Raw genomic sequence first — 22,206 nt, 5'->3', positions numbered from 1 at the left:
TTGCAGTCTCTGTTTCTCGCCTTCACAGAGGAGCAGAGTCACAGAACTTTATCAGCCTCAATTTTCCTCTTAGTTCTCAGTGCAGAGAGATTTTCACTTCTCCTTGAATGCCAATCAGCTTCTCATCTCTGTTAGCACCTGTGCTGCAGCATCCTCTCCCCCTCTTGTGTTCTGGCCTCCAAAGCACTGACCTGTGGGGAACAATCCTTTTTGCTGTGTACTAGTAGTAAGGGCTTTCTCTTTGCTGTTTCCACTGGTGATGATAGCTACTACCACAGTAAGAGCTAAAATTCAGTAAAGGCACCTCCAGGTAAAATGCCTGGCTCTTAGGTAGCGTCTGTGTGTGTGTGTGGAGTCAGCTACTTCAGATGGAATGCAAAATACCTGTAATGAAAATTTTATTGAAACAGCCACTAGAAAATACAAGGTATTTCTCTGCAATTTTGGCACTGCAGCCAGAGCTGGCACCTTTGCCTTCTTGGTGTGTAAAGCTCAAAACGTCTTCTTCAGGACAAAAACCTGCATTCTACCAAAGAACTCAACTTTCACCCTCTTTGATCATGATTTAATTTTCAGAGAGTGGGAAGTCCATGCCCTAAGTGCCCTAAGAGCCAGGCAACAGCACAGTCTGGGACAAGCCTTTCAGCTCTTCCTGCAAGGGCTGCAACTCTGTGCAGCAGAGAATGCAAGAGTCCTGGGGAGGCTGAGCACAGCAGGAGCCTGAAAGCATTATCTGTTTGTGGGGACATTCACCTGATGGGAGGGAAATGGGCGCTCTAGTCCCTCCTCAAGTTTCTTCTCTGTTTTACGTATCAATAAGGTGTAATGCTGAATGTAAATATATACCCCTGAGGTCCTAGCTGGTTCTCAGCAGAGCTTTCCTGAGATGATTAAGTGGGTCTATCTGTACCCTCCCTCTCCTGCAGAGGACTGAGTCTGGCTGGCTTGCTTCTTAGTAAGTGCATTAGCCATTTAAAATGTTTACAGCTCAAATTTTTCTTCTGGACTCTTTTTTTTTTTTCTTCTCCCCAAAGGAAACTACCCACAGCTATATTTCTGGTATGCAGAAGGCTGAATGAGAGTTAATGCAGAGAATTTTCAAGTCTGGGGGTTTATGATAGGCACAGGGCCAATTGATGAAGTCTAGAATAGGGGACATCTGAAGAGGTCACAGTTTGGGATTTTGATACCCACACAAACAATTGAAGACATTTCTAGGAAGTCCAAAGTATAATTGTAAATTATGTCCTCTGTCCATTCATCATTTAAGCCAGCCTAGGAAAAAAAAAAATTATTATTGTGAGTTGATTATTATGAACATTTACAGAGTAATAGGAAGTACTGAAGTAACCAATAAGACTATTGCATCTATCTGTATGTCAGAAGCCTTTGTCAAATGAAGTCTTGCTGGAGGTTGCAATGATCCAAAGTTGTCGTAACATTAATTATCCTGTTTTAACAAACTGAGTCAGTGGTTTTAGTCGTCTTCAATAATCAGCACTCCTGTTGCAAAGAAGATTGTCTGAGGGCAAGGAGTGGGTTAAAGAAAGACACTTTACTCTTGCCTTTGCTTAACTGGAGAAAGGTATGTATAACTGAAGGCATTATATTACAACGCAGATTAATGTAGCAGTTGTTACAATCATTAACCTCTGCTCAAAAATTAAAGGCTCAGATTAAAAGAGCTGTCAGTTTTAGCCTTTCCAGCAGTCCTACATTCACACATAAAAGGCAGAACTTCAAAAAGGATTAAAACAAGGATTTGCTTTGTTTCTCAGGACAGAAGACTGACTACCTTCTCATTTGCAACACCTTCTGCCTGCAGGTTTGCACTTTCATTTGAGCTTGGAATGCAACCCAAGTCAATATGTCAATAAAACTCTTCACTTTCCTTTAGCTGTACTTGTAACTAATGCCACTGTAAACCATGTCAGTGCAATTCTTGGAGAATTTCTGGCTAAATTGTTCTTCCTTTATAAGATGGATGGCTGCCTGCATGTTCATGTGGAGGCATAGCACAGTATTTGCTACTGTTCCCTTGCTTATTTTTATTTTTAGTTTCTCAATCTCATAAAACAGAGTTGTTCCCTCTGTTTACGTTTTGTCCTGTTCTAATAGGTTTAGTAGCACTTGAAATTGTTGACACATTATATAGCCTCCATAAAGCGGAAAGCATGTTCCGGGTCTGACATAATCACAGTTTCCTTGCTGCACTTTCCCATTGAAGTAAACAGACATTTACTTTATTTTGGACCTATAAATGACACTATGAACTCCGAGGGAATATAAGATGTAAAACTTGAGCTCAAACTGAGTAACGTACATGAAGAAGTAAGTTTTATTCAGTATGCTGTAGTGTGTTGCCAGCAGCAGAGCAGTGAATACCTGCAGATATCTGTATTTACTCTGTGTTTTTGAAAACATAGCATGTGTGTGTGTCTGAGGAACCACCTGGGAACACTCTAGACTTGTCACTGCAGGAACCAGTCTTAAAAAACGTGGAGTGCTTTGGTTCTTCCCCCCTCCCCATGACTGCTACAGCTCCCCATACTCCATACTCTTTACTGTGGTGAGACTTTTGTAATCTGTATCAGGCCTTTAAAACTGTATCTGGAGATCCCATGCGAAGCATTTGTCAGAACAAACTAGCTAATTATCTGCAAGGACACAAAGCACCCTGTTTTGCAGTGTCAAGCAGACATTGGAATACAAAATCTAATACTGACTGAAGCTGTTTCTTTAACATGTTACTCCAGTAACACCCATCTCACGGTATTTCTTTTAATCTAGCTTTTTCCTCTTCGTGCTACTTTGAAGGACATTAATGCTGCTAATAGTCTTGTCCTTACCGAAGTTCATGTTAGTAAAGGTGTTGTGAGCTGTCTTAGCTTTGGCTGTGATCGTTTAGCATTTATAACAGATTTTTCACTGTGACAATGAATCACCTTGTTGATTTCAACACAAACGACTTCCCTGAAATCATACTTTAAACAGCACACATCATTATCTACTACTCTTTCTCCTCTTAACAGTAGATTTACATTTGAAAGTGTAGTAGTCTGCATTTGCCCCATTCTCTTATCTTGGTAGATAACACTGTCAAGCAGAAACCAAGAGCTATGAAGTAAAACTCTGATAGCCAGAAAGTTTGATTGCACTATATTAATTCATTATTAGATGGAATTGCAAAACTGGTGTTGGGACAGTGTAAGTGTAGATTAAAGTTCCTGAGGTTAGCAATTTCATCTACCTTGTGTTCTGGAAATTTAGGAATGATGAGAATGGCTGTAATGAGCCAGAGCAAAGGTGAGCTTGGTTGAACATTCTGGGGACTTCCCAGACTGATTTTTCTAGTTCAGACCTGGAAAAGGTCAAAGCAGACAGCCCGCACTGTAATGGCAGTGGCAGAGTCCAACAAAATATGGTAACTGCTTGCTACCCATACAGCCATAGTGTTCAATTCAGACAGTGACTGCACAGTAATCTTTTGGGGTTTTAGAAGATTTGAACCAGTGATGTATGTCAAGTGTAGCAGGAAATTTGAGGAGTTATTTTCCCCAGAGACAGTTTTCTCCATCGCCTGCATAAATCAGAAAAAGACTTTTCCGATGCCACTCACAGAAGCGTTACAGAACTTATCAGCCTCCAAATATGCATCCTTTCCCCCCGCCCCCTGATAGCTACATGTTTGTTCAGATTCAGTGTTCCTCTAATATGACAGGAAATTATTGCAATGGGCTGCAGAAACAAGAATCAGGGAAAAAATGGAGGGAGGTACACCAGCTGCAGTTTCTCTCCAGCTGTCTTTCACCAACAACATTGCAGTCTCTTTCATGGACAACACAGCTGCTGCATTACCAGTGGGCAAAAAGGGAGTAAGGGACTAAGATGTGCTAAATAACATGGCCGTTGCTCAGGGTCTTTACAGGCTGAAAACGCATAGGTCAAATGCAAAGCTAGTGCAAGGCTAGGGTCTTCTTGAGGTTGTGCCTGTTTATACTACAGCAGGTTTGGCCCACGACGTTGCATGTTTGGCTTTCACGGAGTTGATACCTAATAGCAGAGGGGTTTTTTTCCTTCTGCCTTAATCCTGCAAATGTTTGTTTCTGAAGTACTTCTACCTTTACCATTTCTATCGTTGAAGAGCCTCATCAGTGGGGAGGGCTGGGAGGATCTGGCTGTAAAGGCAGTACGATCTTGGGGTACTGTATGAAAAATAGCCTGTTTTGACTGCTGAAGTCCATAGTGCCACACGGGACGGAGCCGACGTCAAGCTGCTGCTCAGGGTGGGGCTTTGAGTCACATTCATCCCCGGTAGCCAGGAGGTAGGGTCAGGTGTTCTGCAGCTCACCGCCTGCTCTGTGGCTGTGCTCCTGCAGCTCCTAGGAGGAATGGATGTGAACTTGGTCACCGTTTTGGCTATTCTAGCAGTCACCATTAGTCAGACGTCTGAGAGTAAGTAGAATTGTACCTTATCTATTTCTATACTTAAATCTCCTAAAAGTAAAAGAAAAAAAGACCTGAAGGGTGTCTACCTGGAACTGTGTCTGCTTGAGCCTTTGCATCTCTGTATGGGACCACAGATGATAGCTTAAAGGTCTATGCTGTAGCGTGGGAAGATTTAAAAAGTGAAACATGGCTGTCTGAAACTGCAGAGAACAATTGGCCTTTGTTTCAGTGGAGTCAGGGCTTCACCTGAGCATTTCCTTGATGTTTCCACAGCAGATGTGGGGACGTTATGATTCTGTAAAATGGCTTAAGCAAGGAAAAGCTGTGGGGGTTATTTGTCATAGCAAACATTGTCAAGAACATCACAGGTGAGAGATTTTAACTGATGAAGGCATAAGACCTTTAAAGCCATGATTTCCTAAGGGCATACTTAGTGAAATTTCACTATTTGTTTAAAGGGATCTGTCTAGTTCAGCTGCAATTTCCTCCTTTCTAAGCTTCTTGAGAGGGAATATATTTAGAAAATCACTTGGTCTTTTTTCTTTAAAGTTAAATTGCCCTGGATGGCAAAGATTTCAGAACACTTGTTATGACAAACTTCACATAACTGATTTCTCTCTGCAGAAAAGCAGTTCTGCATGCAGCTTTGCTCTGCATTTGGTGCAACGTGTCTCGAGGATTCAGGAGATCTAATAACACTTCTTTTGTCTTCTTGCATGTTCACCAAAATTTTAAAAAATTTCAAAACAGGTTAGCCAGTGCTATGCTTGAATTCTTAGTTTTTCGTTGTAATTTTCTACTGTAAAGTAAGCTGTGTTCACAGAGAAGATAACTCAAATCCTGGAGGACTTCAGCCTTTGAGATGCTCAAAGCTCCACAGGCTTCAGTAGGAGTAGGAATTGTGGAATTCCTTGAGGATTTAGACAACAAATGGACAAAATCTGCCTTAAAATTTTATCCTGTTAAAATGGCCACTGCACCTGCTGGTGTGGGAGGGCTCTGCAAGTGCTCTTCTATTAGATTTATGATCTGGCCAGTCAGCAAGGTCTTGCACAATAGGTCTGGCACATACATGCATAGGTCAAAGTAAAGGTTCTCTTAGAACACGTTCTTTTATACTGAACCATCTGGCACAGGGGAAATGCCTTTAAGACCTAACTTTCCTCATGCAAACATGCTCCATACTTAGCAACAATATTCAAATAGCAGAACCCACAATGAAAATGGGCAGAACTGAATGTGGCTATCTGGGTACAGGCACACCCTACCCTGATCTGAATGAGATTTGGGGTTAGCCCTAACTAGGGTTAGGCTTCTTAGGCTGGCTATTATGCATCCATTTATTTCAGGGTCATTGTACAGATATACAAGTAAGATTTGGGCTGGTACATGCAAATGTGCAGAAGTTTCTTTTGCTTGTGGATGTGAACTGGTAGCAGCTAACAGAGGCCAGGAAAGCCATCTGGTGGCCAAAATTACACCCAGCTGCAGGCAGGAACACGGCCCTGCCAGGTGGTGCCAGAAAATGAGGACATCAAGATTATTTTGTAGAGTGTGATGGGCATGTTTTATGTTTTTTCCCATAATATCATTCAAAAGAAGATTTTGCAATTTTACTTTAAAAAGACTCTGGTATTCGTCCATCATCCTATCTCAGTGCCAGGCATTTACAGAGTGCCAGATGCCATCACACCTGCAGTGAAGTGAGCAGCACTGCATGACAGAATATGCATCAGGGTGGACAAGAGGACTTATTTCAAAGGCGGTCAGTTTGAATTTCAATTTGAGAAGACAGAAGTTCTCTTTCAGAAGATCCTACGTGTATTTCATCTTGAAGATATGAAGAGACAAATTTGGTAGTTCTTATACAGTAAAAGCATCCAAAACAAGTGTTATATGCTAGAGGGTAGGAATAACAACTAAATAAGACTGTCCAGGTCTTCCTGAAGAAGTTAGCTGGAGTTACAGTAGTCAAGTTATTCCAGTAACGCTAGTCTGGTCAGAGTGAGGGTGATCTGTGCAGTTTGGGAGATGGGTTCCCTCTTATCAAACTGCGTTGCTTTATAGATGTTGTGGTTTAACCCTAGCCAGCAGCTAAGCCCCACACAGCCACTCACTCACTCCCCCCACAGTGGGATGGGGGAGTGAATTGAAAGGGTAAAATTGAGAAAACTTATGGGTTGAGATAAAGGCAGTTTAATAGGTAAAGCCAAAGCAAAATAAGGAATTCCTTCACTGCTTCCCACCGGCAGGCAGGTGTTCAGCCATCTCCAGGGCAGCAGGGCTCCATCACACGTAATGGTTACTTGGGAAGACAAACGCCATCACTCCAAATGTCCCCCCCTTCCTTCTTCTTCCCCCAGCTTTATATGCTGATCATGACGTCATATGGCATGGAATGTCCCTTTGGTCAGTTGGGGTCAGCTGTCCTGGCTGTGTCCCCTCCCAGCTTCTTGTGCACCCCCAGCCTGCTGGCTGGTGGGGTGGGGTGAGCAGCAGAAAAGGCCTTGGCTCTGTGTGAGCACTGCTCAGCAGTAACCACAACATCCCTGTGTTACAACACTGTTTCCAGCACAAACCCAAACCATAGCCCCATACTAGCTACTGTGAAGAAAATTAACTCTATCCCAGCCAAAACCAGCACGACAGAAAAAAACAGACGTATGTTCACATGACAGCTTTTTTTCACATCTTAATGTGCAAAACTGACTGGTTTGGTTTTGCTAGAAATAGCAGAAATTTCACGTTCTGATAAGGCACTGGATACTAGTGGTTTTTTGACCACATCACTATTACTCGCTGTTTTGCCAATTTTTAGCCTGCATTTCCTTGAAGCTCTGTAGTCCAGAGCATCAAGGATGTTGTATGGGGGAAGACAGCTTGCAAAATGATAGTGATTTGATGGACAAAGACCAGTTTGAAAATCATGACCTATACGACATATCCATCTGTCCATCTCTAGCTGGCCTTCCAGCCTTGCAAATCTCCATATTAACAGCAGTCCTCATAGCAGAACAGGAAAAGCATCACTGTATAACTTAATCTGTATTTATTCTTGGCCACAAAACAATATAGTATGATTTATATATTTATATATTATGATTTATACTTTATTTAGAGTTATTTCCACCACTTCAGCCGGTATAGCTTAGAATACCTTCTACCTTTTGTTTGCCTCTTTCTCAGAATTATGCTTTAATTGTGTATATTTCCATGCAGTCAGAATAGTAGGATGCATTAGGGCATTTTTCAGCATTTGAGTTTCCCTCTCATCTCCAGCTATTAAGCAACCTCCTTGTTTTTACAGAGTACAGCTATGCTACATTTGCCAAGGATTCTAGCATCCTGCTTTGTTCACCTGCCAACCAGGATCAGAGCCTTTTGCATAACAAAATAGTTATTGAGCTGCTTTAGGTTAAGATGAAAAGACACTGAACTCTTAAAATAGCCTCAAGTTTTTTTAGATGAGAGGAACATTTTCTGGCGGCTTCATGACCAAATGAGTACTAAATGAGCTGCCTTACAGTAGTTAATATAAAGTGTAGGTGATGTGATAGTAAATTTCCTTCCAAGGACAGAGCCTAGATTCTATGTTCATAAGCCATCACCACCCAATTAAGAGCTGAATCTTGTCTATGGAAATGGCTGTATTGAGACCAGAGCATTTCAGTACATACCATGCTGACTAAGCAAGATATTAATCCGATTAATCAATGCAAAGTTGGGTGGTTTTTTTTTTTTCCAGATGTACAAAGCCTATTTTGTAACCACAAAAGAATACCATTAGGAAACATTAATGCCTGCTGCTAATAGCCCCAGGTGTGCCAAAGTTGTGCAATTGGTGCAGAGCCATGGCAGTTCATGGTGAACTTGAGGCACATTAGCAGCAGGGCTCACATTTCAGCATAGACACAGAAAGTGCCTTGGGTTTATGGATCTCGCTGTGCAAGAGAAGCCGTCCCTCAGACCACACAGTTTGTTGGGGGAACCCATTCCACTTAATAACTATATGCATCTTTGCTGGGCTCCCTTAGTTTGTGTAAGTGCAAGAACTGCCCTTCTGGTTTTTTGGTTACTTAGAAGAACGTCTACAGCATGGCCTTCCACTCAGCAGTCCATGGGTCACATCCAGTTCATGAAGGTCAGCGAAGGGCTCTGCCAGCAGTACTGACAGGCTCCTCTGTGCTGCTGGCAGGATTCAGGAGGGACCACCAAAGGCCTGGTCAAAATGCCAACTGCTGGAGTGAAAACTGTCAGGAAAAGAGCTGCTCAAGGCCTGCCTAAGGCAGCTGGGTTCGCTCTGGAGCAGAGAGAAATGGAGACAGGGACCAAAAATGTCTTTCCCGCTGTTCTCACCTGAAGCCAAGCTTTTCCTATCATCTTCAGTCAAAAGAGGCCAAAATGAAATGAAGCATAACTAAGAGAAAGCACAGGGATGAGGAATGCAAAGGCTCCATCACTCACCTCTATTTCTATGTGGCTTCATCTCCTCTTTTTTCTCCATCTGCCCCCCCTTCATGAGGCAAAGACCTGCCGTGCTGTGTTAAATTTTCTACAGCAGAGCCTGGTTGAACCAATGACTGCTGTGTTTCTCCTTGCCAGTAGTCTGCCCTACCCATACTGAGACATTAACCCAGTCCTACCTGCCTAAAAACTGCAGTCAGAGAGCAGCAGAGCAGCCACTGGCTACTCCCACTGTATGCCATCGGAGGGCTGTTCATCAGGCATTAGAGTTTCCCTGAACAGGTCGGCAATTCCAAGGATATCAGCTTGAAACTGAAGGAGGGAAATGTTCTTTGTCTGCCTGCTCAGAAACTGAGTGGGCAGCAATAAGTGCTTTTGATGTTTCTTGCCTGGAACCCTAGATAACACGGCCTTCCTCAGCTGTTTAACATGTGGTTCTCAAGTTTGAGAATGATGATGAAAAAAGCAAAGCGGAAAGGATGAGAAAAGTTTCTACGGACTGAGTTTGGCCAGGCAGCAGATAGGAAATGGAAAAAGAAACCTTTGGCAATCTGAGAGACTTGATACTGCTCAACAGAAGTGTAAAGACATATAATGAAGGGTACTCAGGGAGGTCTTGTTCCATCAGAACCATTGTTTTTGCTGTGCTTCATTCTCTAGCACTCCCCTGCAATCACATCAATTCAAACTCACCAAGTTCCCAGACTTTGGGGATATTTTCCATTTAGGAGCAGCATTTTACTAAAAGAGCTTCTAACAGGTCTAGCTGAATGCAGGTGAAAACAGTAATCTCTAGTTGCTTTTGATCCTTTCAGCCCTAAGAAAGTGACTGACTACTGTGCAACCAAGATTTGACAGGCTTCCAAGGAAACAAACCACTATGGGAGTTTAAATTAAGTTATTGTGCTACAGTCCTTGAACAACAAGCACTGTTTCAAAATAATTCACAATTCCAGGAATTTCCTTTTTTTTTTAAGAAAAAAATAGTGTGGTTTGGTTTTTTTTCAAATGTGCTAAACAAATTATTCTCACTAGAAAGGCAAAGCTTTAATTTCTCTCCACTTCTTTTGAAATTGATAAAGCTATATGTAGCATGTTAAATAAATCCAGTAGGGCGCCCAGAGAGGTGGTGGAGTCACCATCTCTGGAGGTGTTTGAAAAAAGTGTAGATGTGGCACTCTGGGACATGGTTTAGTGGGCATGGTGGTGTTGGGTTGATAGTTGGACTGACGATCTTAGAGGTCCTTTCCAACCTTAATGATTCCTAGTTTTACTCTCATTAAAAATAATCCAGCCACCAAGCCAGAAACATGAAATTATTACTCTACCCTTAACTGGTTTAGTGGTGGACTTGGTAGTGTTAGGTTAGTGGTTGGACTGGATGATCTTAAGGGTCTTTTCCAACCTAAGTGATTCTATGATTCTATAATGAAAAGATCAGCAGTATTGTATTCCACAAGCCACATGCATCTGAAAAGCAGGTCCTTTTTAGGCATCCTTGAGAGAGAAGGTGGGGTAAGTGAAGGTATTTTTCCAGTTAATATCTTGCTTGCCCTCTGCAAGGGTGCTTAACTTGCTCCAGTGGACTTTTCTGCAAGATTGAAGTATTTAGGTGCCACCCAAAAATATGAAACAAAACTTTTAAAAAGCAATAGGTCTTTCCCTGGCAAGAGTTCCCAGGGAAGAAATACCAAAACAGATAATACCACCTGCTGAAATAACAACAGAGCAATCCCTGAATGGACCTGCCTCAAGATCCATCGCTAAGCTTGGTGGTCCTTTCAGTGTCTGGTTAAAGAGGCTCAGTGTCAGACAACAGGTCTAAATAATTTTTGAGTAAGCAGCTCTGGATTTCTGATTATGCCACTGAGCCACAGAGACAAATGAAATGGGCAGCACTAAAAAAATCTCTGACTAATAAACGGTACATAAAAGACCATGCCAACATCCTTGTGGAAAACCACAGTTCTTTCCTTTTAACCGCTGTTTAGACAAATGATTACTAATAAGCCTGATCCAATTGCTGAAACTACAAAAAATTTATGGCATTGGGTTGGGCTGAAATCATTAGCTTTGATTATTACCTCCTGGTTCCTTGCCACTTGCAGGATTAGAGCACAGTTACGGTAATAATAGAGTGGGCAATGGAGCTGCAGTGTAGCTCAGTGCTCCAGGAGAGCAGCATCCCCTCTCCTGGGGCTCTGGGAAAATACAGGAATTCCTTGGCTCACTGCCCTGATTGTTCTTTGCACTCAGGAAAGAAAAAAAAAAAAAATCCCTTTAAAACTGACTCCCATGCAAAAAGGTACCAGTTGCCACAAGTGCCTCTGTCAACACAAGGTTGCTGATGACACTTTCACGTTGTCTCATGAAAAGACTGATGCCATGTATTGATCTGTGGTTCAAAGATAATTAATTTCTATTTTCCACATTGTAGCTGTACTTTCATGCACAGAACAACAAAAAGAAAATTATGTAAAAGTGATAGCTTCTTTTTTGTCAAAAAACCAGTGCAGATCAGAATTCCTCAAGGCAAACACCCATACAAACCTATGAAAGCAAGACAGCGTCCCCAGGCACACACCTCAAACAAAACGTTACTAGCAGGCTCTCAATCTCCATAAGAAATGCTTTTGCCTCTTTAGCAAGAACATAAGCACCACCCCATTCACATTTCATACAAAATTTCAGTCTGCTTTCTGGTGGTGTATTCACCACTTTTACACACAGTCTGTTGCACATACCCATGTTGAGAGGTACAGCTTTTTGTATAGCTCCATGAATTAGATGTCAGTGGCTTAATGCTCCAATTAAAAGATTGACTGAGCATCAGATAGTCAAATTCACTCTAAAACTGCTACTCTAGTTATATAAGTGGTATCTAAAGGTGCAATTATAAACAAGTTTCTAAAAGATGCAGTTCCTGTTGGCTAAGTTCTTTGCAAAAGGGCAGTCTGTCATAAGTGGCCAGTGAGATACTCATAAGCCCACCTGGATGCATCAAGAATTTTGCTTTATTTTCCTTGTTTGAGTTTGTGTATATTTTTCCTTGTAAAGCTATCAAAGTACATTAATATTAATTTCTTAATTTCAGTTATAAAGTGTACAAATGATTAACATAGTGCTATATAGTGCACTATATTGCACTATAAAGTGCAGTACACGTGGTTCACATCCTTTAAGGATCAAAGCAAGTGATGTTTCTGAGTATGTATAGTGGGATGAGGGCAAGAGATGGTAGCCAGGCACTGGAAAAACCAGATGAGGAAGAGTTCAGGAGACATCTGGCTCACCCTAAGACCTTCTGTAATATCCAGCCATTCCACGGGAGGCTGGTAGTGCTGGCCTTGCCAAATATTTTAGTTTACTAGACTCCAAAGAAGGACAGGACTAGACATCTCCAAAAAGTATAGCTGGCAACCTCAGATAGAGTTCAAGGTATAATTACCCTTCCTTGAGTTTTTACCCCACATAATCCTTCTGCTGGGAGCTGACCAGTAACAACAGAAGTTCATACTTTAGTGCCACCAACACTGTCTTGAGCCCTCAGAAAAAATTAAACTTAGTGGTTCTCAATGAGCTGAGCTCCCATTTGCAAACATCAATTAATTGGCTTCACAAGCAGCATGCTGTCGAAGACAGAAAAGCAAAGGACAACAGGGAAATAATACAGGTAACATTCAACACTTAATTGATCCTTCTGCACCATATGATTATTTATAGTCCTTCTCTCTGGGTTGCTGAGGAGGCAACTGCTTGGCCAGCTGCTTTCTTTCACCCTCCCTTCCAACTGTGAAATCCCAGGGCTCTGTCATCAACCCCACCAGTACAAAAGCCCCCTGCAAGCTGCAGGGGATAGTGTGACAGTCTTCGGTGGCTCCTGCTACACTGCTAGCTGCTTGAGCTCACTGCTACAGCTTTCTTGGCATCTGTTATTCCAGTGCTCAGCGAGCACTTTTGCAAGGAACAGGAGTACACAGTCTTCTTGCTTACAGGAAAATTCTCAAACAGACTTCTCATCTCCTGCTTCTTTTTTTCTTGCTTCATGACTCTTGCACTCCAAGGCTAAATGATTACATAAGGAGAAGCATGATTCACAGGCTAGAAAAAAAAATTATTCAAAACAAATAGGAAGAAGGCTCTCTCCCCACTTCTCCCAGATTCAATATGACTCAAGGACTGGGACACAGGGGTCCTTCCTGTGCTCACTTTGAAGCATGGGTTTGATCCTGAGACCCTTCCACCCTAGATAAATCCCTGAGCCACATGCCTGTGCTTGTCCTTGAGCTGATGGAGGGAATCCCTTTTAGAAGATCTATTTCTGTGCTAGAGCAGAAGAAAATCAAACACCAAAATGTTAGTATTTGTCATTAAAAAAGTCTTGAGTTATGACCTGCTTTTTATGACTTTTTATTTTCAAGATGGGATCAGCAAGCAGGAAAAAATCTGCAGGAGATCATTCCCTAGTGGAGACATGTTCAGCCATGGGAGCCCTTGGGGCAAAAGAAAAGACAAAACCCAGCAACAGCATTAATAATTTCAAAGATGAAAGATAATGGGCCTGATTCAACCACACAAGGCAGAGCTTTTAAATTACACTCCTGACGCTTCCTGTGTCATTAATGTTGGTGATCTTCCACAAATAAACCACTTAAATATTAGTTTTATTTTTATTTTACTGTAACAAACCTTTACATATGTGTGCACAAGGAGAGGTGAAGAAAACTGTTCTTTAAACAACAAAAACACCCATCTGTCTTGTGGGAGAAGCTGAGAGGATGGTATCTCATCCCATAAGACGAAAAGATAAATAACCCTTGACACCTCTCTGAAATGCCCTTCCACTAACGCATGCAGCATGGGGAGCAAACAGGAGGAGTCAGAAGTCCGTCTGCAGGTGTAGGGCTAGGACCTCACTGGGATCACAGAAACATGGTGGGATGGCTCACGTGACTGGTGTGCTGCAATGGAGGGATATGGGCTGTAACAGGCTGGAAGGTGAGGAAAGGGGAGTTGCCCTTTATGCAAGAGAGCAGCAGGAATCCATGTGGCTCTGCCTGGGAATGGATGATGAGCCAACTGAGAGCTTATGGGTCAGGATTAGTGGGCAGACCAACATGGGTGACATTGTAGTGGGTGTCAGCTACAGAATTCCTGACCAGGAAGAAGTAGATGAGGCCTTCTTCCAACAGCTGGAAAGAGCCTCACGTTCACAGGCCCTGGTCCTCATGGAGGACTTTAACCACCCTGGTATCTGCTGGAAGGACAATACAGCAGTGCTCAAGCAATCTACAAGATTTCTTGAGTGCATTGATGACATCTTCTGGCACAAGTAATCAAGGAACCAGCAAGGAAAAGCACTCAGCTGGACCAGATACTTGCAAACAAGGAAGAACTGGTCAGGGACATGAAAGTCAGAGGCAGTGTTGCCTGCAGTGTCCATAAGATGGTGGGGTTCAGGATCCTAGGAGAAGGGAGCAGGGCAAAAAGCAAGATCACAGCCCTGGATTTCAGGAGAGCAGGTTTACAATCTCTTCAGAGACCTGCTTGGAAGAATCCCATGGAATACGACCCTGGAGAGAAGAGGGGTTGAGAAGTGCTAGCTGATACTTAAGGGTCATCTCCTCCAACTTCCAGAAAGGTCTGTCCTGACAAACAGAAAACCAAACAAAGTGGCAGGAGGCCTGCATGGATAAGCACAGAGGTCACAACTGAGCTCAAACATAAAAACAAAGTGTGGAACGAAGGGGTGGAAGAAGGGGCAGGTGACCCAGGTGGAGTATAGAGTTGCTGTCTGATCATACAGGAATGGAGTTAGGAAAGCCAAGGCTTAGCTGGAGTTGAATCTGGCAAGGGATGTGACGTGCAACAAGAAAGGATTCCAGAAGTACCTAAGCAGCAAAAGAAAGAGAAGGGAATATGAGAACCCACGGCAGAATGGGGCAGGGCAACTGCTGACAAATGGCATGGATAAGGCTGAGGTACTCAAAGACTTCTTTGCCTCACTCTTTATGATTCAAACTGGCCTTCAAGAATCCCAGGTCCCTGAGACCAGAGGAAAAGTCTGGAGCAAGAAATATTTATCATCAGTGGAGGAGGACCAAATTAGGGAGCACTTGAAAAAAACGGACCTACAAAAGGCCACAGGGACAGATGGGATGCACCACCCACCAGTGTTGAGGAGAATGGCTGATGTCATTTTGAGGCCGCTGTCAATTACCTTTGAACAGTCATAGTCACTTGGAGAGGTTTCTGAAGACTGGAACAGAGCAAGTAACACTCCTATCTTCAAGAAGGGAAAGAAGGAAGATCCAGGGAACCATAACCTGGTCAACCTCACCTCAGTCCCGGGGAAGATGATGGAGAAAATCCTTCTGCATTTCCAAAGATCTGAAGGACAAGACGGTGACCAGGAGTAGTCAGCATGGATTTATGAAGGGGAAGTCATGCTTGACCAACCTGATAGCCTTCTACAATGAGGTGACTAGCTTGGTGGTCAAGAGGAGAACAGTGGATATTTTTTACCTTGACTTCAGTAAAGCCTTTGATACTGTCTCCTGTAACATCTTCATAAACAAGCTGACAAAGTACTGGTTAGATGAGTGAATAGTGAGATGGGCTGAAAACTGTCTGAATGACCAGGTCCAGAGGGTTGTAATCAGTGGCACAAAGTTCAACTGGAAGCAAGTCACCAGTGGTGTACCCCAGGGGTCAACATGGAGGCCAATACTGTTCAACATCTTCATTAATGACCTGGACAATGGGACAGAATGTGCCCTCAGCATGCTTGTAGATGATAAAAAACTGGGAGCAGTGGCTGATGCACCATATGGTTTTGCTCCCTTACAGATAGACCTCAACAAGCTGTAAAAATGGACAGAGAGGAATATCATGAAGTTCAACAAGGGGAAATGCAAAGTCCTGCATCTGAGGAGGAATAATGCCAGGCAGCAGTACATGCTGGGGGCCAGTAGGGAAGGGAAGAAGAAATCTGTTTAGTTCATCTACCTGGTTCACAGGACCTTCAGGGCCTGGTAATGAGGGAAAGGGAACAAATATGTGACTCACTCGTCACAGAGAATGGCTGCTTGCCTCATAAAATGGCATTAGTTACACTAACTACATTACCGGCGGTTGGGAGCAGGGGGTACCAGTCACAGGGTTAAGGGAGGTGATCCTTCCCCTCTATGCAGCACTAGTGAGGCCACAACTGGAGTGCTGCATCCAGTTCTGGGCTCCCCAGTACAAAAGCGACATGGACTTCCTGGAAAGAGTCCAGTGAAGGGCCACAAAAATGATGAAGGGAGTGGAGTATCTTGCATATGAGGAAAGGCTGAGAGAGCTGGGACTGTGCAGCCTGGAGAAGGCTCAAGGGAGTTCTCATCAAGCGATGAGATACCTGATGGGAATGAAAGAAGAAGAGGGAGCCAGGCTCTTTGCAGTGGTGTCCACTGATGGGACAAGAGGCAATGGGCACAAACTGAAACACATGAAATTCAATCTGAACACAGGAAAACACTTCTTTTTGCTGTGGGGGTGGTCAAACACTGGAGCAGGTTGCTCAGATATGTTGTGGAGTCTCCATCCTTGGAGATATTCAAAAGGTGTCTGGAGATGTTCCTGGGCAAGTGGCTCCAGGTGGCCCTGCTTGAGCTGAGGGGTTGAACCAGGTGACCCCCAGAAGTCCCTTCCAACCTCAACCATGCTGTGATTCTGTGAAGTCAAGCTATGACTTGTCCTCTTCATATCTATGTTGTTTCTAACATGGTTATTACTCTTTTTAGCTTTGTTTCCTGGGGCCTTTAACTGTTGCATGAGAATTTCAGATGAAATTCCCAAAGGAATTCTCCGAAGAGTGGAGAGGTTTGATATCCAGAAAGCGGATGGCCTGTGTCACCTAGAAGCTGTTATGTAAGAGATGTTTTGGGTCCTTCACTGTGAAAGGGGTACTGTGAAGTTCAAACCTATTAGGTGCCATTGAAACAAATAGAATCTTAGAATGCTAACACAAAGTCAATGAAAAACAAGACTGTGCATGATTTAAGAACTGTCCTTCCTTGTGCTATTTAAACTTCTGGCTGCTAAAATTGAATTTCCTTTTCAGTAATAATATTGATCGTTATTCAGCCTGCACTAACTTTGACACTTGCTTTATTTTCAGAACTGAACAATGACTCATGCACCTTAAGACTTGTCTGGTTTTTTCCAACTATTGATCCTCTATGAACCTTGCCTAAACTCATTAAATCAACTTTACTTTTGTACATAAGCTATTTCTAATTTTTTTTTTTTTTTTTTGGCTGGTGCAATATCACACATTTTGGGTTAAATTGATAAATTTCAAAGAAATCCTGGACATTTTTCATTTCCAGACATTTGCATGATGATCATGACAATAATAATAACAATAATAAAGTGGTCTACTTACTTATTTGCCATAGAAATGTACTGTTTTGTAATGTGGTTCTTTTCAGACCCACTGAAGTAGTAAAGGATTTTTCAGATTTTGGAAGACAAGTGTAATCATGTAAACCTTAGATCCTAACTTTTACTTATTTGAAACCAGACAAAAGTGAATAGACATAGTATAAAATATAGTTTAAGACTAACCAATTCTAACTTTGTGGTCTTCATAGGTGAGTGATAAGTATGATTGTTTTAAAAAGTTGGGGGGGGGTTACATTTTTTCTTTGAAACTGACCACCAATTTTTGCTCTGGCAGTCTCTACATAGAAGGCAGAAAGTTCTGTGTGAGCCCACAGATTAGAAAACTTAAAAAATGGATGAAGATGAATAAGCACAAGATTCCCAGGACAAAACCTCATAGTAGAAAGCAGAGAAGAACCAAAGTTATTGAAAAGAAAGAAAAGAAACAAGAACATGATGAAGCAAGGTCCATGATGAAAATACTTGTGGCATACAGCACTGCGAACAAAGATACCAGACTTCATCAATAAAGGATGATTGTGGCACTAAAATGACTTTTCAAATACCTATGTGCTAGAGAAAGTAGGGCAGAAAACTTCACCTGTACACAAGAACAATGCTTGTCAGATTACCAGCCAAATGACAAGGTGTTCTGACAATGTCTTGTAGCAAGTGCTTGCTGTAACTCCTAGATTTATTGGTAAACTTAAATCCTCCTCTCTCCCATCTTGATTGCATGGAACCTCCCCTGTGATTTCTATTTTAACATGTCAGTATGCAGTTCCTTCTCACTGCTCCATTTTCCCAGTCCCATTCTTGGTCCTTATTCTTCCTTGTCTGCAATCATCTTTGTGCTGTTGCCTGTTTTGTTTCTATTCTTCCAGTCATTAATCCTTTTTTTCTTCCTTACATAATTTTACAGATACCTTTCCAGATACTAGTTCAGTTTAAGTTGGCCAGAACCATGTATCTTTTACCTATTCCAAACAATCTCTTCTCCCAGCTGTTATTATCATGAAATATAATTTCAGTGATAATAACCAAGCCTGTTCATCAGGCTCAAGAGTGTGGCAGCCAAAGCTATGCAATAATGATAATCTTTATTGCTCTTGTTCATTCAATTCCCTATTCAAATCCTTCAGCTGGGTCCTTCCTACCCTCTTTGCTGAATTTCTCGTAATTAGCACTGAGGATTGGATGTGTCCGTCAAAACCTTTCTTGGAAGACTAATGATGATGCCAGTCTGGCTACCCACTCCATAGCCTTCCTCCCACTGCCTTCTCCCATGTGACACAGTCTCCAATTCCCTCCCTCCTTCTTTGGAAACTTCAAACTAATTTAACATTTCCACAAAGCCATCTCAGTCAAAGCCACTTTTCCTCAGAGACACGTATGTGGAAAGCAGCAAATGAGGAAGAAGAGAGGTCTTAGAAAGAGTAAGTGCCATAGAAATGCATACTTAAAATATTTACCTAGTAAGCCAAAAATATTTAATAACAGCAGTATAATTCTGTTCTTTGTCCTTTTCCCTACTAATTACTGTTTGCTTTTATTCACTGCATTTGACTTAAATCAGCTCCTCAGAGTTGTCTCTTGTATTTGTTTTGTAATTGTTATGTTAACTACATACTGCAAACATGGGAGAAAGCATGGCAGATGACAGTAGGTAGAAGCAGCTGCTTATAGGTGCCCTAAATAAAATAAAAGATTCACATCTGTAGCAAGGCCACTAGAGAATAGGTAGCATACTCCCACAGATGCATATCTGATGAAAGAAACTGGTCCTTCCAAAACAGATAAAAGAAAATGAGAACATCATTATCTTCTCTGATGAGCCAACCACCTCCTAACAGGGATGAGGCAACTCATCTCACTCTTCTTTCTAGGCGATATTATGTACATTGGCATAGCTCCATTCTCTGCCTGCTGAAATGAAATGCAGGAAGTCTTCTGCCAGGAGCAGGAGCTGGGATTTGTCTCTCTGCCTCTGAACATGCACAGAAGCTAGTTTTTACTTTCATTAAAAATAATCCAGCCACCAAGCCAGGAAACACGAAATTGCTACTCTACCCTAAATTGGTTTAGTGGTGGACTTGGTAATGTTAGGTTAATGGTTGGACTGGATGATCTTAAAGGTCTTTTCCAACCTAAACAATTCTATGATTCTATGATTCTAAGCTCTTCCTCCCAAACGCCATGTTCGGCACACTGGAGAGGCAGAGGATGTGACCCTGGCTGATGCAAGCTGAAATGGCAAGCGTTTTCCACCATTTCATTTGCACTCTGATGCTGCCCTGCCTGGACACCACATGGGTATAGCGAATGGGTATTAGGCAGAATCCACTCTTCCTGGGCCCAGGTGAGCAGAACACCAGGAAAGCCAAATTGCTGAAATATATTACACTACATTATCAGTATTTTACTGTTTCTGGCAGTTCTGTTTATTTTCTTCCTCATGTTCTGCTCTGGATTCCAGATCTTACCTTCATGCTTCCCTCTTGAGTCACAGATTTCTAGATGGCTTTATGATAGCACCGCAGCTCCTCATAGCTTTTCCATCAATGCAACCAGTGGCCTTTTGAGTGTATGTGTACCCTAAATATTGACAAAAGTTTGGAGTGTACCCTAATTTCCATGCCTGTTCTATCAGAGATATTCAGCATTTCACAGGATTAGAGTATGCAACTAACTTTCCAGACTGACGCAGGCATGTCCGAGGTCCCTGTGAACCATCTGTTTCACTTACAGAATCATTAAATATTGCCACTTGGTAAAGGCAAGTCAGGAAGTTTTGGGAGATTGGAGAAAGAAGGGAGCAAAGGCAAGCTGACAATACAGATAAGAAAAAGTGAAACTGTGGCTCTAGATGAGACCACAGCAACGCTGCCATCAAGAGTGGGAATTCCTGGATACTAAGGGAAGGGAAGGGAAGGGAAGGGAAGGGAAGGGAAGGGAAGGGAAGGGAAGGGAAGGGAAGGGAAGGGAAGGGAAGGGAAGGGAAGGGAAGGGAAGGGAAGGGAAGGGAAGGGAAGGGAAGGGAAGGGAAGGGAAGGGAAGGGAAGGGAAGGGAAGGGAAGGGAAGGGAAGGGAAGGGAAGGGAAGGGAAGGGAAGGGAAGGGGAGGGGAAGGGGAGGGGAAGGGGAAGGGGAGGGGAAGGGGAAGGGGAAAGGGAAGGGGAAGGGGAAGGGGAAGGGGAAGGGGAAGGGGAAGGGGAAGGGGAAGGGGAAGGGGAAGGGGAAGGGGAAGGGGAAGGGGAAGGGGAAGGGGAAGGGGAAGGGGAAGGGGAAGGGGAAGGGGAAGGGGAAGGGGAAGGGATCCCTGTTGGTTTAGGCACAGGCTGCTGGGAAGCTGCATACAGTCCTGGCTTGCAGACCTGTCCTCTGCCAGTTGTAAGGACACAGCACAGCTGCGGTTCTCTCTCCAGTTTGGCGAGCAGCATCTGCTTCCTAGAGGTGACATTTTTTCATACTGTTAGCTTTCCTGGCCCCGAAATCTTAGATTCCTATCTGTTCAACACTTACTGCTTGGTATGTGAAATGACAACACTGCTGCAGTTCCTCCTCTTATGCACACTGTATAAAAGCAGCAAAGTGTGATCTGAACGCATTTTTATAGCTTTTAATAACTCAAATTGTTACAATGTCACAAATATTTTAAGACCCAGCCAGATCTGCAATTCAAGTACTATTGAAATATTTGAATTTACTGGAACAAGTTTGAAAGACATTTGATCTTTTCTTTACATCTCCCAGCTCTTCAGAGTGTGTGTTATCTTGTATCAGGTTCTCTTGGATTCAGTAGATCAAACTGAGAGATTATGAGATGACAGAAGTCCTCTCCCAGTTGACAACTGTGTTTTAAGTTTGGGTTCCTGTGCATTCTTTCGGGAAGTGAATTAGAAATACCTTCCACTAGTCTAGAAAACTTTCTTCCATGATATTGGTACATGAAGTGTCAAAACAGCACTTGAAAGATCTACTGCCTGGTAGTTTCATTTATCCCCGAACCCTGACACACAAATATGTAAAAGAAAAACCTTCCAGTTTCCAAACTTTCACTTGGCTGACCTCATACTCTCTGTACCTGAGTGTTATTTTTGACCTTTGCTATTTCGTACTTGGCAACAAAATAAAATCGATACTTTTTCAGTAAAGTAATCTCGACATCTTGTTTTGTGGAAGACATTATTATGGCACCTGACACTGCTCTCCCTGAAAATGCTGGCTGAAAGTCTTTTTTCAATGGTTTTAGGCCCCTAAAGATGTAGTTGGCTGCATCTGAAAAGCCCAGTGAGTATTTTAGTGACTTAGAAGTGTAGATGCCATTGAATTAAATCCAAATTAGGCCTGTAATTAGTATCTTGAAAATATCACTAAACCCACTCTTAAACAGTTCTAAGAAACAGCTTTAATCATCTGGCTGTTTCATTTATTTTAAGAGTTACTAACTTAACCTAATGTGATGGTCTCTCTCTCTCTCAGGAGGCTTTAGAAAAAAAAGTCACAGGTAGAATTGCTTAAGAAATACTAAGCAGAAGCAAAGAACCTGTTGGGTCTGTGGAGACAAAACCAGAGCCCTAAATTTGACATGCTAGCTTAAAACTAGAAGTAAAGGTGAGTCATCGGACAGCAAACACTTCTTTCAAAACAGTACTGGATTAGGAGATTCCACCCACTTTTACACACCTAAAAATGATGAGACACACTCAAATTCAAACTCCTTTTTTATCAAAACATACTGGATTGTAATGGAGAAAGGGGAAGTGTGTTTGTCCTCTCACTAGCAGCATCTGAGCATGCTTCTGCTCCAAGGTTATTCAGAGTTATGCTGAGTTTCTTTGGTAAACCTTTGGTAACCTTTCTCAGG

This window comes from Pelecanus crispus, chromosome Z (assembly GCF_030463565.1).
Source record: "Pelecanus crispus isolate bPelCri1 chromosome Z, bPelCri1.pri, whole genome shotgun sequence".
Classification (NCBI taxonomy): Eukaryota; Metazoa; Chordata; class Aves; order Pelecaniformes; family Pelecanidae; genus Pelecanus; species Pelecanus crispus.
Note: the sequence above shows the minus strand (reverse complement) of the source record.